Here is a 17,291-nt window from a genome sequence, read left to right as displayed (position 1 = left end):
ATCAGAGCACCTTGCCCAGAATGTTGTGTTTTCGTTAAATTTGGTAATCACTCGGACCGAAAATGGCGATTGAAAACAGTCACTAGTAAAAAGTAGTAAAATCAGTCGAACCAAAAATAGCGACTGAAACAGTGGATAGTGAAAAATAGTCAATTACTAAACAGTGGATAGTCGAATTCAGTCGATAATTCCCAATACTATTTAAAATCTTACAAAGCATAACCTCTAAGTTATTCTACAAAATGTTTAATCGAATGAAAAGAAATCTACAATTTGCTGCCTCGTCAAAGTAATCTGTCAGTAGTTCCCATTACCCGCGGCCCTCTAGTGACTCAGATGCACAGTCCGAAAATCTGTATTTTTTGTTTACATATAATGAAGTATTTACTGTCATTTATTTCATTATTTTTCGGCTAGTAGATCAACGTGCCACTGAAGCAGCAATTACTTTTAATAAGGATTAAAATCTTCTAGATCCTACTGGTAATATCCATAAATAAACAAAATATTTGGCAAACATACACATTATATTTTATGTTTTAAAATTCAAATATTCTACGTTGTATTCGAAATTGTAAACAAATGCCGGCAAAAAAGGGGTCGATGTTTTTACGAATTATTGTATGAATTTGTTCAGTTGTTCTCGGACGGTCGTTCTATTACCGTGTGTTTTAAAACAGGATTTATTCTTAACAAGTGTTAAATTCCTGGATATAATCATGTTTTTTTTTAAACTTTTGTTGATCATGTGGTTTCAGTTTGTATTGGATTTTTCTCTAGTGTAAGTCCGAATGGTTATTACTTTTTTTGTTATTACACGGTTTTTATATTGATTTTATATGTTAAAATTGTCATTAGTTAATATTTATTAGTCTTAAGCGTAAGAAAAATCCGAGTTTTTGGTTACGAATTCACGGTTTTCAAGAGAGTCAGATATATTAGTACCAAAACATAGTACCCAAAAGGCATTACTGTCTCTCTAAGAGTATTTTATTTTATTTGTTTCAATGTAGCTTTACAAATTTGTGAGTACTAGTTTTGATACATTGGTGCGTTTGATATAGTTGAAGTAGAACGATGTCGCCTATCAAGAATCTTTGAAAAGGCAATATTAGAAGATTAGACTAGTTGTCGACTATCTAGTTGTCGATTGCACTTGATGTATTTGAGTTGAATATTTAAAGAAAGTGGTTACGTTCTATTACCGTGTGTTTTAAAACAGCATTTATTCTTAACAAGTGTTATATTCCTGGATATAATCATGTTTTTTTTAAAACTTTTGTTGATCATGTGGTTTCAGTTTGTATTGGATTTTTCTCTAGTGTAAGTCCGAATGGTTATTACTTTTTTTTGTTATTACACGGTTTTTATATTGACATTTTCTATAATAAATTTGATAAATATCAAGCAGTATTTTTTCAAAAGTCAATATTTAGATTTGTAAATGCAGTTTTATTAAAAACTGTTAAATTCTCGTAAATTATTTTCAATACATTACACACGCCGGCTTAGTGGCGCAGTGGTAAAGGCGATGGGACGGTCCTCCTACTGTTGCGATAGCCGCGGGTTCGAATCCTGCTGTGGCATGGTCGTAAATTTATGTTTGTGATTGTTTAAAATTTGTAAATGTTCTAGACAAGAGTGTAAAATCCGACAAGGAAAATGATCCCAGCCACGCCAGTAACCAGGCTGGGTAAGACCGGAGGTCTTCTGGGATGATTTCTAAAGTTGGTCTTTAAAAAACGTTAAACTTTAGGCCCAGTCCAGATAAATGCATAGTTGGTAAAAGGATTATATATATATATATATATATATATATATATATATATATATATATATATATATATATCATTTAAAGTATAAGTATCATTTAAAAATATTGTCATAAGCTGACACTTGCTATATGCTTTCGAATGAAAATAAAATAAGTTATTTGGGTACCTTCCGGGGGATACCACTACATAAAACACGCGTCTAGACCTCTACTTATACTAATGTGGAAAAAAATTCAATGTCAATATAATAAGCAAATAAAACCCATAAATTATTGTGACTGTATAATTTAGAAAGGAATAAATATATATATATATATATATATATATATATATATATATATATATATATATATAAATAAATAAATAAATACATTCCACATGTACAACTTATTGTTATATATATATTTTTTTATTTTTTTTAAGAAGCCTTCGTATCTATATAATTATATAAGTAGTTTATTGGATTGTGTTGGAATGTAGTAGTTATCAGATATATTACCTGAAATTACCTGAAATACATGTTTCTTAGATGGTATGGCTTCTATTTACTGATATATTAATTAGCGTTGTTAGGAATATCAATGAAAGCAATTTTTACGAGATGTTAGGGCAGAAATGTACGTAACAAAGCTCCGATACTGTGCGATATTCTTTCTGGAGCGACCGGGAAAATATTGCCGTAAAATTCGCTGTCTGATACTCGGAGACTTCATTAATCTTGCCAAGTTCTGAGACATTAATGATTGTAGGATATGATGAGAGGTGGGTCCTTTTCTAGTGATATATGGCGTTTTTCTGTTGTTAACATCACTTCGGAGTTTAATGAAAAGGTTAGCGAAACAGTTTTTTTTGTCAGTTAATATTGTCGATTATAAGCCATGGGATACTTTTTATTTAATTTTTTTTTATCTGGATATAGGATTTATAGGTTTAAGTATTATTATTTTCTTGTTGATTTTTTTACTAGTTATATTTTGAAAGAAGAAAAGACTCAGATAAGTGTTTGGATCTTTTTGTTGTACAGATAAGGTCATTTTAAATTAATTTATATTGGCAAATGGCAGTGTAAAATTATACAGCCACAATAATTTATGGGTTTTAGTTGTTTTATTATATTGACATTGAAATTTTTTCAACATTAGTATAAGTAGAGGTCTAGGCGCGTTTTTTATATAGTGGTATCACCCAAATAATTTATTTTATTTTCATTCGAAAGCATATTTACCTTTTTATGTGTAGATCATGTTTTTATTCTTTTTGATGTGAGTGTATTTCTTCTTCTTAGATACTAACAGTATACATTCATCATTTGTCAATTTTCCCTTTTGTATATCAGATGGTGTTTATCCAAATCGAAGGTCTTGTAGTAGATAATGCTTCTATCCCCAAGTCCAAAGTAAATAGTAAGGCGTAATGCTCTGTGATCGTAGTCTTCTGCTGTCTGATCTACAGCGTATTTTTTCAGGTTTGTTTCTAAAAAAAATAGTTAAATAAAACAAAGATTTCATTTATATTTACCGAATGACAATTTTAAATAGTTATCGGTTTTCTGAAAATGCTTCTTATATTAAGAGTTTCCTATAGAATAATTGTATTAAATTATGATTATATCGACAACATGATTATATTAAATAATGAAATAAAATGGTTCGGAAAATACTAGCCAGAGTTTAAAATACTTTAAAACTTTTTTTACCAGTATACAATTAAGTTTTCCCTGCAAATTATTTAAATAAAATAGTACAATATTAATTTATTTTATTTTATTATACTTAATTATCTGTTTTTTGGCTGTTTCATATAAATGAGGAAATATTTCGTAATATATTGAGTATTATTTAATCACTGTTACAATTATTTTCCGTATTAATATATGGGAAAATATTATCTGGGTGTATATTTGATTGATATATGAACATATTGTTTATATTATATTACTGGCTGACGCTGTTAAATCGTTCGAACTGTATAGCCAATTCGATTTACTAAAACAGAGAATTTAATTTTGACGAGAATAATTTTTTAAATTAAGAAAAACCTGATGATATTTCCAGGCTAAAATGGTAGAGTATGATAACGTAAAATTTTGTTCTTCCTCTCTAAGTGGTAGTTTAAATTTTAAATAAGTTGAATTTTCTAGTAAAATGTATTATAGAAAGATAGTTTCTATAAGTGTTAGCTTATGACAATATTTTTAAATGATACTTTTAGCTGAACAGTTCTAAAATCATTCATTAATGTTGTTTCTCAGTAATTTGGACGAATTTTAGCACATGGCTAGCGCGTAAAGTTAAGCTGTCATTGGGTGCCAATTACACTCCAGCGCGTTATATGTACTGTGGTCTTTCTAAGCCTTGTATTTAGTTCGGCGTTAGCAGTGTGCTCGTACAGTTATATCGGTACTATCTGAATACTATAGTTGAGTCATTTACGGGCTAGGTTTCGATTTTTCCACTTCGATTGATATGTATTACATGATTGCATATGGCGGGAAAAAATGTCGATATGTCAGGACTCTCTCGTCCTAAAAGTGAAAAAATAGATACGAAATGTGCCCCAACTTTATAATAAATATTCAAGCAATCGTATTCCAATTTACGACTTTCCTTTGTCTGTTATTAAAAGGTTACCAATGGTTCTGTCCAAACCTCCTTCTAGAGCGATTATCAGCGAACATGTTTTGAACATACGAGGGGAGACGAAAGCAGGAAACGTAACGAGGAAGCAATGCAAAAATTGTTATTTATAAGAAAACAGAAAATACATTATTTATGTATGCACTGCATGTCCTGTATTTCCTGGCTGCTGTTTAGATTACGCAAAAATTAGTCATGAGTAGCCTCTTATGATTTATCTGAATAGGGTTTTTATTTATTTTGTGAGTTTTAGTGAAAATTTGTGATAGCTTATGGTCGTTCATTTATTTTCATTACTTCTCAATTTACTTGAATAGATATTTTGTTTGTTTCTAGTAACATTTACTTTTTTATTTATATATATATATATATATATATATATATATATATATATATATATAATTTTGTCATGGTATATTAAATTATATCTTCTAATCAACAATCTACTTTCCTATTCTGTCCATTTTAATTCGCGTGTTATGCAGCTATCGGCAATAATATTTGACCTCAGTGCCGATCACGTTCTGGCGCGTGACAAAAAATTATTTTGTTAACATATATTAAAATCTAGGGTGGACACACGTTAAAAAACGTCATTAGGAATATTTTATTGTTGTAATCAGAAAAAACGTAGTCGGCTTCTAGTGGAAGTACTTGATCCCAGATCGGCAGCGAACGTGTTAAACTATGAGTTGTGGAGCGCCTAAAACATTAGTTTTACACGAGTAAATGTGGTTGTTATTTGAAAGAGCATTACAATAATCTTATTGATTCTTATTTTAACTTACAGAATTAATCGTATTGCCGTTTTCCCTTTACGACTTCTGTTCTTCGTTATCAGACTGCCTCTGTGGGACGATTTTTCTCACTTATCTTTAATTGATTATCCGACTTTTGTCCCAAACAATAAGGTGAAGCGATAGGAGATTCCGGGAAGAGTGGTATTTCCAAACCGTTTATCACTTTTAGTATTGCTATTAGTCTGCGAACTGTAGCCGAAATGAAAATTTAAGAACCATGTCCGACGTTTATTTATAGTGGGGAGGTTATAGCTTTGATATCGAGCAGAGAACTTGAACTATTCGATGTGATTTAACGATTTTAGCATTCTACGTGCTCGGAAATAACATATGGGTTAAAAAATATCCACTTTAATTAATTAATAGATAAAAATGTTCAAGTGAAATATAATTGTTACGTTATTGCTAGTCGTTGCCGACTGTCAATTTGTCTTTACGGTAACTTATATCTGGGTCTATATCTAGGGGAACACACCAGTCCCTATCTTAGTCTCTAGCGTAATAATGTTACTGTTTTTCTATTAAATGCACCAGACTACACAACACTACATAAGATCATACAGTTTGTTTCTTTTGAGCCTTTGTGTCCTGTTTTGGTACTATCCAAGAGTTTTGATTTGATTTTCAGAATGTATATCGATATTTTAGGTCTCGGTGTAAGAAATCAATTCTGTAGTATCTTGGTGTACCTACAACACTTCTAAAGACTTCATACATTTAGGTTTCCATACTTGCTTGTATAATAGCAATTTACTATGTACTGATAGTTGTGCTTTTCTTCCAATTAACCAATACATTTTCCTATATTTGAACTCCAGTTCTTTCCTTTTTTAACACGTTTTTTCCATTGAAGTTCTGCATGAAGAATTATTCCGATATATTTAGCGTTGTTACTCTACGGAATAATACTATTATTTATTGTAACTTTCGTGTGGCTTTTTCGCTATTGTTTCAGACCTTCCATTTGTGGTATGTCACATATGTAGAGCAATGAATAATTGACCTCAATAAATTTTCTTGCGGTACACTTGCTTTAGCTTCTTCTATTGTAGAGTTGGCTTCCTATTATTTGACTCTAAATATATTCTGGCTGTATTGTAAGATTTCAATAGTCCAGTGTGTTTTTTCTGTAATATTTTCTGGAGCTTATGAACAAAACCGTCATGCCATACTTTATCGAAGGCTTGTGCTACATCTAAGAATATTGCTGAATATAGCTATTCTTTTTACCTGTTATGATATTCTGCTGATCAGTTGTTAAATGTTTCTTAATAAACCCAAACTAATTTGTGGATGTTTTTTTCATTTTCAGCATTTTTCTTTCTTTAATTTTCGTGAAATAATCAGTTATTTCAGGAACATATTTTATCTTTAGCTTAACATTTTCTTGACATTTGCAATTATTTTTTACTATCTTTAATTTTTTCTTATTATTATTAGTTTTTATGTCCAGGTCTTTATGCTCAATTATTTTTGTATCAATGTTACTTTTCTTAGTTAACGATGCTCCGAGCAGTAATGTTATTGATTCTTTGTGTGTATTTGGTTACAGTTGTCTTAATGTTATTACTTGTAACGAGTAAGACAGTGGCATAATCAATATCATAAACTGCTAAAAACTCTTTCGAATGTTGTTAAAACCATATTGGGATCAATAAATTCAATATAAAAATGGTATGAAGAATAGAGAAAGATAAGTGTAAGTGGTTGGGGAATTGATGAGAAGTCACCAGATAGTAATTATAAATATAATAATAGAAACGCAAGACAAATGCAGATCATAGTCAGGACAGTTAATGACATAAAATAAAAATTTTATTTCATTCAGTTTAGTAATTTGGTGGGCTAGTTCCTTAGCAATATATTTTTGAGATAGAATCACTACTGTGGTTTGAAAAAAAATCAAAAATAATTCATCACTTAGGTCCACTAAAATTAAAATTTTTCATTTGGAATTAAAGAATTTTAATTAATTTATGATATAACTCTGAAAAATTTAATTTATGTATGTTAAGTATTTAAACATATCATATATTGAAGACAATATATCCATTTTGTCGCGTTTTCGTCATGATCGGTGTTTTATAATAAGGTTTATTATCCATTTTATATTTGAGGTTTGTTTAAAATGTATAGAAAGATAATACCTTCTTTACAATATGCAATTTATGTACTTTTTTCTGGATTTCTCTCCATACTACTCTTCTTTTTTTTTGAATGGCAAACAATTAAACCGCAATGTGGAAACAGTTCGAAATAGCATTTTAAGTTAATTCGTATGGTAACCATTTGTTATTCTTTTGTATATCTCCCATCATTTGTAAGCATTTGGAAACTGTTATATCATCAGCTGCTAAGTCGTATGAAAGTTATTTCAAAGTTTGAGCTGGGTTTTCATCTTATAAGTTTTGCGATTCGTTGTCTTTGAACTTCTTGAGTCGCCACTTTTAAATCGTTGGAATGAAAACCAACATTTGACAAAGCAGCATCACTATAAGTTTCTAAAAGTGTTTCAATAGACTTCGACTTAGAGATCTCGCCGATATCATTTGTAGCGTTCTATGATTACCGTGTATACTGAATAACTCAATAATTCTAAATGAAAAAGTGTCATTTTAGGTTGAGGGAGAATTGCCAAAACCATCGAATTGTAACAGTTAGGTTAGGTTGTTGTGACAGTTTGCCAATTTTTGAATTAGGAACGATATTGATACTTCAAGTTGGCAATTAAATTGGTGGCTTCAAGGACTCTAGATGTTTATGGAATGGATCTGGGAATTCTAAATATGTCAAGATGAGTTCAGAAGTTTACTACCATTGAACCAGTGGTTAATGGTAAAAGTATTTAGTTATTTTGTAAAATGTAGTCTTCCAGTGGGACAGTACAAAAAAAACACGACAACCTAGAATCTTATCTTGGTCCACTGTGTTGCCTATCTGCAGATAGTGTTAACGGTTAATGAATTATGTTAAATAGATGATTGAGAGAGTATCTAGCGATGCTTTTTGAAATAAATTTCAATAATTTGCTGTGTTTATGAATTAATCAAACAGACAATGTGACTAAAACTATTTTTACTGCGCGTTTAACTGAGTTTTGTTAATCTCTGACACGGTCCGGTGGAGTAACTCGCGATAAATAAAACGACACGATGTCATACTCGAACGAGACAACGGTCCAATTTAAATTGGGGTAATGCAAATTTAATCTCGGGCTTTGTGCGGGTCGCAAATCACCGAACGAGACGTAGTCGAGGATGGGGCGCGACTGCTGAACCGTACTAGGTCGGTCGACGCGGAATATCCCGAATGAAGTCGGCTGCGTATATATTTTATTCCCATAACAATGAACATTATTTGAAGAAGTATCGTACGTACTTTAAATGCAAATTTAAATATATGTTGTGCGAATGTGTATATTTATTGCAATTAGAGTTGGGATATTTATTTTTTTGTTTGGAATGAAATAATTTTTCTGTATTCTTGCATATGCAGCAAACAATAAAACGGCGACAAAACTTTAGCACATTACACATTTTTCATTGTTCATCACTCTTTACAAAAATAATCTTTTACTTCTTAAGTTCTACCACTAAAGACAGTCAGTCAAGGCATTTATGTATACATTACAGAGAGACAGATATTTTTTGCTTATAATTTTCGCTTAAGGTGCGAAACTATAGCACATGTGCAGCTGTCCAGCAAAGGATTAATACGTCATGCTTTTGTTTTGTGAATGTCGTACGTATTTCAAGATATTACGTATAAATTACGTTATTATAAACACTATGACAAACCGTATTTAATCGTAGAATCTTAAAGCTACAAGTTTATTATTATTAAGAGTGTGCTAAAGTTTTGTCGCGTTATCTATATCTCCGGAAAAATTATATTGTAATCGAAATTATGCAATTATGTATATTTTCTTAGAGTTCATCTTTAATTTAATTTTAGTTCTGAAGACTCGAATTTATAAAACTGCCAAAAATACAGCTCTGTGAAATTGTTTTCCTATTAAAATATTAAAAATTAAAAATATAAAAAATTAAGTTTTCGGTCTTGACATAAAAGGGACGGGGATAGACCTAAAGTGTATATATAAAATAATAATTTAATACATAAAATAAAATTAATAACACAAACAGCAAAGTATAAGTAGTGTATACACAATTTAAAAATTGGCACAAATACAAGGCTACAAACACAACCACAACGAAGTAGAGGCTCTATACACATTAGCACCCATACCGAAGTGGTAGTAATTATTTGGTCAGTGGGCCAGATTCTATGGAGAAAATCGATTTCTCGTAGAAATCCGAGAAGTCTGTCTGCATTTTCTTCTGTTAAGGCATTTCTAACATTTTGCGGCCCATATATAGCTCCAATCTGGGTGAGCTGTGGACAGTCGTTCAGTATGTGGTAGATTGAAATAAGGTGAAATCACAGTTAACAGGCGAGCTTGAAGTCATCAAGTAACCGTGCGAGAAACGACACTGACCCAGTCTCAGTTGTTTCACAGTTACGGCATAGTGACGAATGGAAGGAAAGCAAAAAGAGGAGACAGAGTCAGCTTGAACCTCAAAGAGTTTGTGATCGTTGGTGACCTGGGCCAAACAACGACAACGTACTTCGTTCTTGGTGAAACATGAAACGAATGGGATAAGGTCAGCATGGGTACAGACATTTGAGATGGGACGGGGAGAGGAGACTGCCGATTTAGCCGCACTATCCGCGCTCATTTTCCGGTATACCCACGTGAGAAGGTATATTGATCCACAGTAAACCTATCCTGATCTCATTCAGATAGAGGCCACGGATGATTAACAGTGAGTCAATGACTAGGGGATGGTTCAACTTTTGTTTGCGTCCGGGGTAAGAGTGGAGAAATTCATAGAACTTGGACACAATAGGGTAAGGACAATGTTTTCTTTTATAAAATTGACATTGGATGTGTTTATGAAGGGGTAGTGAAGTTGAATGTGAAGGAGAAGGAATGGGGAAAATTCGGGTAGTGGATAGGGAGGGGATGCAACAAGCCAGTTCCAGCCCAATTATATGAGAGTTGAAATTTTTTTATAATTAGGGTTTATCGAAAGTTACATTAATGATGATATTACCTCTGAACAACATTATACTTAAAATATGGATACATCATGTTCGTTGTTAATTTAACACTTTCCGATATATAGTTGTGAAATTTGCTGAAATTGCTTTCACTCAATCTTTGTTTGCATATTTATTAACTCCATCGAATCTCCAAAATTAACATTTTATTTTTGTTTTTTCACTTTACATGTAATGTGAAGGTTTTTTAAACAAGATAATAACAAGAATTTTGTTATAGAAATGTACCACATAATATGTCAGGCTATTTATGTATAATATTTAGTGATTTAAAGCCTATTACAGAATGTATATACAGAAGGCTCATCTTTTAAACACTATTTGGCCATTCTCTAAGGCCTGGCCCTTCGCCGATCTAGCCAAGCCGGCGATTGGAGCTACACACAAAGCTGCAGATTAAATTTGATTTAACCGAATTTAAATTAGAGAATTAGAATTAGAGTTACCATTTGTTGCTAATGTATTATGTGGGCACCAAGTCGGATTTAATGTATTAACAACGAAGCTGGTAGAAGTTTAGTGGGTGTGTCTTGCAATTAGTTAAGATACAATGGTGACTTAATACGTTACTGTACAGTTTTCTTGGAACTTAATAGAGATAGAATATTTTTGAATAAATATTTTAGATTAATTTCAGTAAATTATTGGCTTTTATAAGTAATGTCTACAAAATGGGAGAGTGACGAGTACTCGATTTGATTGCGATTTGAGTGTTTGGTAGTTTTATTGGATTGCGTCGAAATATATTTTAATAATAGAATCTGTTTTTATGTCTATATTATTATATTTCTTTATGACAATTACAAATACTGCTATCCTAACTTATCTTGAATCTTTTTTGCAACGGATTGTTTTTATTTAAAAACTTCTCGAAGGTTTCGAAAAATTAGTATTATTGGCAGACGCACTGATTCTTCCACCCTTAGTTTGTGGCTATTGAACGAAGCGAATGCAATTGATTTTATTTCTGTTGATCAACATAATAATTCCAACAGTCTTTGTTTTCCAATATTTTTCTCTAATTATATGCCTTGTTTTTTCATAGTACCATCTCTCAAAAACACGAATATATTATTTTATTAGAATTCTGATACATACATTAACGTCTATTAATGGATTATAAGTGATCTAGTTGTAAATTCAAGATTTAAAGTTAAAAATTGGGCAGTTAATATCAGCTTTGTTTATCTTTATCAGGTAGTATTGATGTATGTGTTTATAGAAGTGAAATTGGTGCTTGATTACAGTTGGACGAGTTTGGGTATCGTATGTTTGGATTATGATTTTATATCTATCACAATCGATAGCGTAATGTTCCTGCGATAGATTGGATGGTTCTTTGTTAACTGTATTGAAATAGTCGATTAGTAATTAGAAATACAAGATTTTGATTTTGGAGGATCCTTATCTGCGCATAAGAATCTAAATTTGCGACGTTGTCATTTCTTATACATAAGCTTGAATTCACAAATTAATATAAAATTTACCTTGAAGCTTAAGTTCAAATTTAGGTAGGTGTATTGGTACAATATTAATTTTCTATAAAATAATAAAATATTATATGAAGAAACTTTTATAAACATATTTAATTGTAAAATAATTTTGAAACGAAAGAATAGAAAATTAGACAATATGTAAGATAACAAATATTATTTATTTATCAATATATCAACAATAATATATCAAAATTATACTTCTATTAAAATGCCATATACTCTTTTCCTTACTACGCATAATGTATATCTAGGCACAATTTCTTATGTGATGTCTTCCTTAGATATAGATAATAAACATTAATTTATCTTTACAATCATAATCATGGAACTATAGAACAAGTGGATAGACTTGTAAACAAAATAATATGAACCTAAATACTAAAAGATATTGTTCGGCTGCTTTCTAGACCAGATGTATCTCAATCTTTTGACAAAGTATGGCATACGGGCTTGCAGGTTAAATTAAAGAAACGTCTCCCTCATCCGGACTATCAGTTACTAAAATCGTATCTCACTGATAGACATTTTACTGTAAAGCACGGCTTTGAACATACCAATTATATCCAATGTATGTATTCAGGAGTTCCGCAAGGTAGTGTACTGGGTCCAATACTATATCTTCTACATGCAGCCGATCTACCCACTACAAACATAACTAGTTTAACATATGCAAACGACACAACAATCTTAGCATCTTAGGAAGATCCAGTCACAGCATCAATGAACCTGCAAACCCACCTGGAGCAAATACAACTGTGGTTGAAGACATGGCGCATTAAAGTCAATGAAAATATAACTTTTACCCTGCGTAGAAGAACATGTCCACCAGTGAGTATCAATGATTGTCAACTCCCCCAAGCGGAGGATGTTAAATATCTCGGTGTGCATTTAAATCGAAGCCTAACCTAACCGTGCTTCACGTACTCGCTAAATGAAAACAACTTGGACTTAAATTTTAGATTAACATTACGATAACGATTACATTTAGATTAATTTAAACATTAGATAACAATGTATTGCTGTATGAGTCTATACTCAAGCCTTTTTGATCACATATAATCCAACTATGGGCTACCGCTAGCAAATCTAATATATCCATCGTTCAACGGTCTTAGAATAAAGTGTTGCGTGCCAATTTTGATATTCCCTACCATGAAGTGATACAACGCGATATTCCTCTAGAACCTGTAACGAGAGTAATTTGACATGTTTGTGTGAAGTAATTCCAAAGAGTGTCAATGCATCCCAATGTACTCGGCTGTCAGCTAAATATGCGACGTGATAGTGAAGTGCCTAGACTAAAATGTTTAACACGATCTGATCTGATTAATTTATTAAGATCGTATCTTATACAGGAGATCACTTAATGAAGAAGTTTCTATATGCCATGTATACATAGATATATACATATATATATATATATATATATATATATATATATATATGTATATATATATATATATATATATATATATATATATATATATATATATATATGTATATATATATATATATATATATATATATATATATATATATATATATATCAATACATAGTATAAAACAAAGTCGCCTTTTCTGTCCCTATATCCCTTTGTGCGCTTAAATCTTTAAAACTACGCAACGGATGCGGTTTTTTTCAATAGATAGAGTGGTTCAAGAGGAAGGTTTATATGTATAATACATGCATAATATACTAAGGCAACATTGCTAATTTTAGAGGTTTCTAACGTGATGTCGTAAATTAACCTATTTTTTTAGGCTTATTTAGCAATTAGCAAAAACGCTGCCTAACCCTACGAGTTAGATCAAATTAATGTACTACAGTATTGTACACCATAAAAAGGTCTACAAAAATGTCCGTGATGGTATATGTTTATCTTTTAGGGATAACCCACATTAACCATTTTTATTGTTTACTTTTTACGTGAGAAAATGGCTTATTTACGACGCTATTTTAAGCAATACGGCATTAATCCTTATCGAATTAAGTACCTTAAATACAGTGTGCAATTAATATAGATCAATATGGTTCCTTACAGCATGTAAATTAAACAAATATTTTCGGAGATATTACAAATTTAAAATTTGCGTTTAAAAATGTGTAATGTAATAAAAATTGTATGAATTTAGATATTCCAAAGATAGCAGGAAATCTTCATAGTAAGTATAGGGGAAGAGGAATTGTTTTACTCCAAATTTAATGCGTGCAGGCCAAGGGCAGTAATGAATGAACCAAAAATACTGGATCGATTTTAATCATGTTTTCATTGAGTGACATAGGCATATATATTTTATGCCCGTGCAAAGTCGGAGCGGGCCGCTATGTTTTTATATACAACGTTCATATTTTTTCTGTAGTGTATTTAATTTAGTATCAGCATTGCACGCTTGCGAAGCCGGGGCGGGTCGCTAGTATAATATAAATATAAGAAAATATAAGAAATACTTATCGTCTATTGGGCAGATTGTAGAACTACTAAGAGTAATAAAAAATTATAATAATCTTTACGTACGTATTTATGTAACTACATAATAATAACTAAAACCACTACCAGTGCTACGGTCAAAATAAAAGTGGCCGTCCCAGTTCGTTCGATTCTTTTTTTGACTTTCGTCTTTCAGTCGTATTTTACGTTAAGTTAAAATAAAAAAGCAACTCTAAAAATGACGTTTTGTTAGCTTGGCCCTTTGTTATATGCAAAATAATAGAGTTAAAATGGTATCCAGATTGTACACAATTATTAACAAACAAATGTAAAAAAACAAGAAAAACAAGTAACTAAGTCTCAGTTTACTTGTTTCCGTTCTTTCGAAAACAAAAATCTTCGATTTCTTTTTAAATTTGATATGTTTATCAAAAACAAATTGACGAAACATGACCCGAAAACAACGGCCTCGCACTCCAACTTGACTAAATCACCTCCGGGGATCCGACGAGACAAATAGCAGCGACGATTTCATCTCTTGTCTGTGCCCGATATTACGGTCCGTTTTCAATTCGGCTAATGCAAATTTAATTCCGAACTTTATGCGCGAGTCGCAAATCGTCTCTCCGAGGTCGTTGGGTCGTCCTGAAGACCCGCGGAGTTGTTGCGGGCGGTCGCCGAGTACTTAACGAATGGATTTTCCTTGTACGTCTCCATTTAGTATGTGTTTTACTTGACGCCAGACTGGAAATTAAAGGATCCTGGATGGACGCTTATCCCAATATCGGTTAGAACTCGTCCAGACTAATAGTTTTTGGAAAGTTATTAGAAATGACAGTTAATTTTTGTTAAACGATTGACAATGACAGCTCCGTTCGTATATTTATGACCATAAATAAGAGCGAGAAAAACTTTATTTACATTATCATTTTAATATAAGTATAATAATGAAACAAAAATGTTATAGAATATAATTTATTTTAACATTATAGTACATCTAATGCATATATTACCGTACTAGCGACCCGCCCCGGCTTCGCACGGGTGCAATGCTGATACTAAATTAAATACACTACAGAAAAAATATGAACGTTGTATATAAAAACATAGCGGCCCGCTCCGACTTTGCACGGGCATAAAATATATATGCCAATGTCACTCAATGAAAACATGATTAAAATCGATCCAGTATTTTTGGTTCATTCATTACTGCCCTTGGCCTGCACGCATGAAATTTGGAGTAAAACAATTCCTCTTCCCCTATACTTACTATGAAGATTTCCTGCTATCTTTGGAATATCTAAATTCATACAATTTTTATTACATTACACATTTTTAAACGCAAATTTTAAATTTGTAATATCTCCGAAAATATTTGATTAATTTACATGCTGTAAGGAACCATATTGATCTATATTAATTGCACACTGTATTTAAGGTACTTAATTCGATAAGGATTAATGCCGTATTGCTTAAAATAGCTTCGTAAATAAGCCATTTTCTCACGTAAAAAGTAAACAATAAAAATGGTTAATGTGGGTTATCCCTAAAAGATAAACATATACCATCGTGGACTTTTTTGTAGACCTTTTTATGGTGTACAATACTGTAGTACATTAATTTGATCTAACTCGTAGGGTTAGGCAGCGTTTTTGCTAATTGCTCACGTTAGAAACCTCTAAAATTAGCAATGTTGCCTTAGTATATTATGCATGTATTATACATATAAACCTTCCTCTTGAATCACTCTATCTATTGAAAAAAACCGCATCAAAATCCGTTTCGTAGTTTTAAAGATTTAAGCGCACATAGGGATATAGGGACAGAAAAGGCGACTTTGTTTTATACTATGTAGTGATGACTAAAATTACAGTTATTTAAATAGCCACAATAGTTTATAAGTTAGAGTTATTTTAATGTAATGTATTTTATTTCCATTAGAGAACATATTTACCTTTTCATTTAGTTCTCGTTTGCTTCGTTGCTGTGTTTTCTTGTCAAATCTTTCTGATGTCACTGTATTTTTTCATAGTTTCTTATGTTACTACTTTTTTCTTGATAAAATCAGGTTTAATCGCTGCATTCTCCTTAATACATTTGCCATATTTGCGAAACAGTTAGTATTCATTCTAACGGAATCTGTTGGGAATATTGTCCCAATATCGGTTAGAACTCTTCCAGATTCGAGGGTCTAAATGACAACTAATTGTTTTTGGAAAGTTATTAGAAATGGGAATTAATTTTGCTAAACGATTGACAATGACAGCTCCGTTCGTATATGTATAACCATAAATAAGAGCGAGAAAAACTTTATTTACATTATCATTTTAATATAAGTAAAATAATGAAACAAAAATGTTATCGAATATAATTTATTTTAACATTATAGTACATCTAATGCATATATTACCGTAGCGACCCGCCCCGGCTTCGCACGGGTGCAATGCTGATACTAAATTAAATACACTACAGAAAAAATATGAACGTTGTATATAAAAACATAGCGGCCCGCTCCGACTTTGCACGGGCATAAAATATATATGCCTATGTCACTCAATGAAAACATGATTAAAATCGATCCAGTATTTTTGGTTCATTCATTACTGCCCTCGGCCTGCACGCATTAAATTTGGAGTAAAACAATTCCTCTTCCCCTATACTTACTATGAAGATTTCCTGCTATCTTTGGAATATCTAAATTCATACAATTTTTATTACATTACACATTTTAAACGCAAATTTTAAATTTGTAATATCTCCGAAAATATTTGTTTAATTTACATGCTGTAAGGAACCATATTGATCTATATTAATTGCACACTGTATTTAAGGTACTTAATTCGATAAGCATTAATGCCGTATTGCTTAAAATAGCTTCGTAAATAAGCCATTTTCTCACGTAAAAAGTAAACAATAAAAATGGTTAATGTGGGTTATCCCTAAAAGATAAACATATATCATCGCGGACTTTTTTGTAGACCTTTTTATGGTGTACAATACTGTAGTACATTAATTTGATCTAACTCGTAGG

At 31.5% G+C, this 17,291-nt stretch overlaps 1 protein-coding gene across 3 annotated transcripts in view; it reads left to right on the top strand.

The window, feature by feature from the left end:
- Nucleotides 1-17,291, top strand: part of LOC143204719 (neurobeachin) — a 520,160-nt gene that overhangs the window by 52,186 nt on the left and 450,683 nt on the right. The window lies entirely within an intron of this gene.

The sequence above is a fragment of the Rhynchophorus ferrugineus genome, unplaced genomic scaffold (genome assembly GCF_030347505.1).
Source record: "Rhynchophorus ferrugineus isolate W39M unplaced genomic scaffold, kcgeb_rfMv2 rfM11, whole genome shotgun sequence".
Lineage (NCBI taxonomy): Eukaryota > Metazoa > Arthropoda > Insecta > Coleoptera > Curculionidae > Rhynchophorus > Rhynchophorus ferrugineus.
This window is presented reverse-complemented; position numbering and strand designations above follow the sequence as displayed.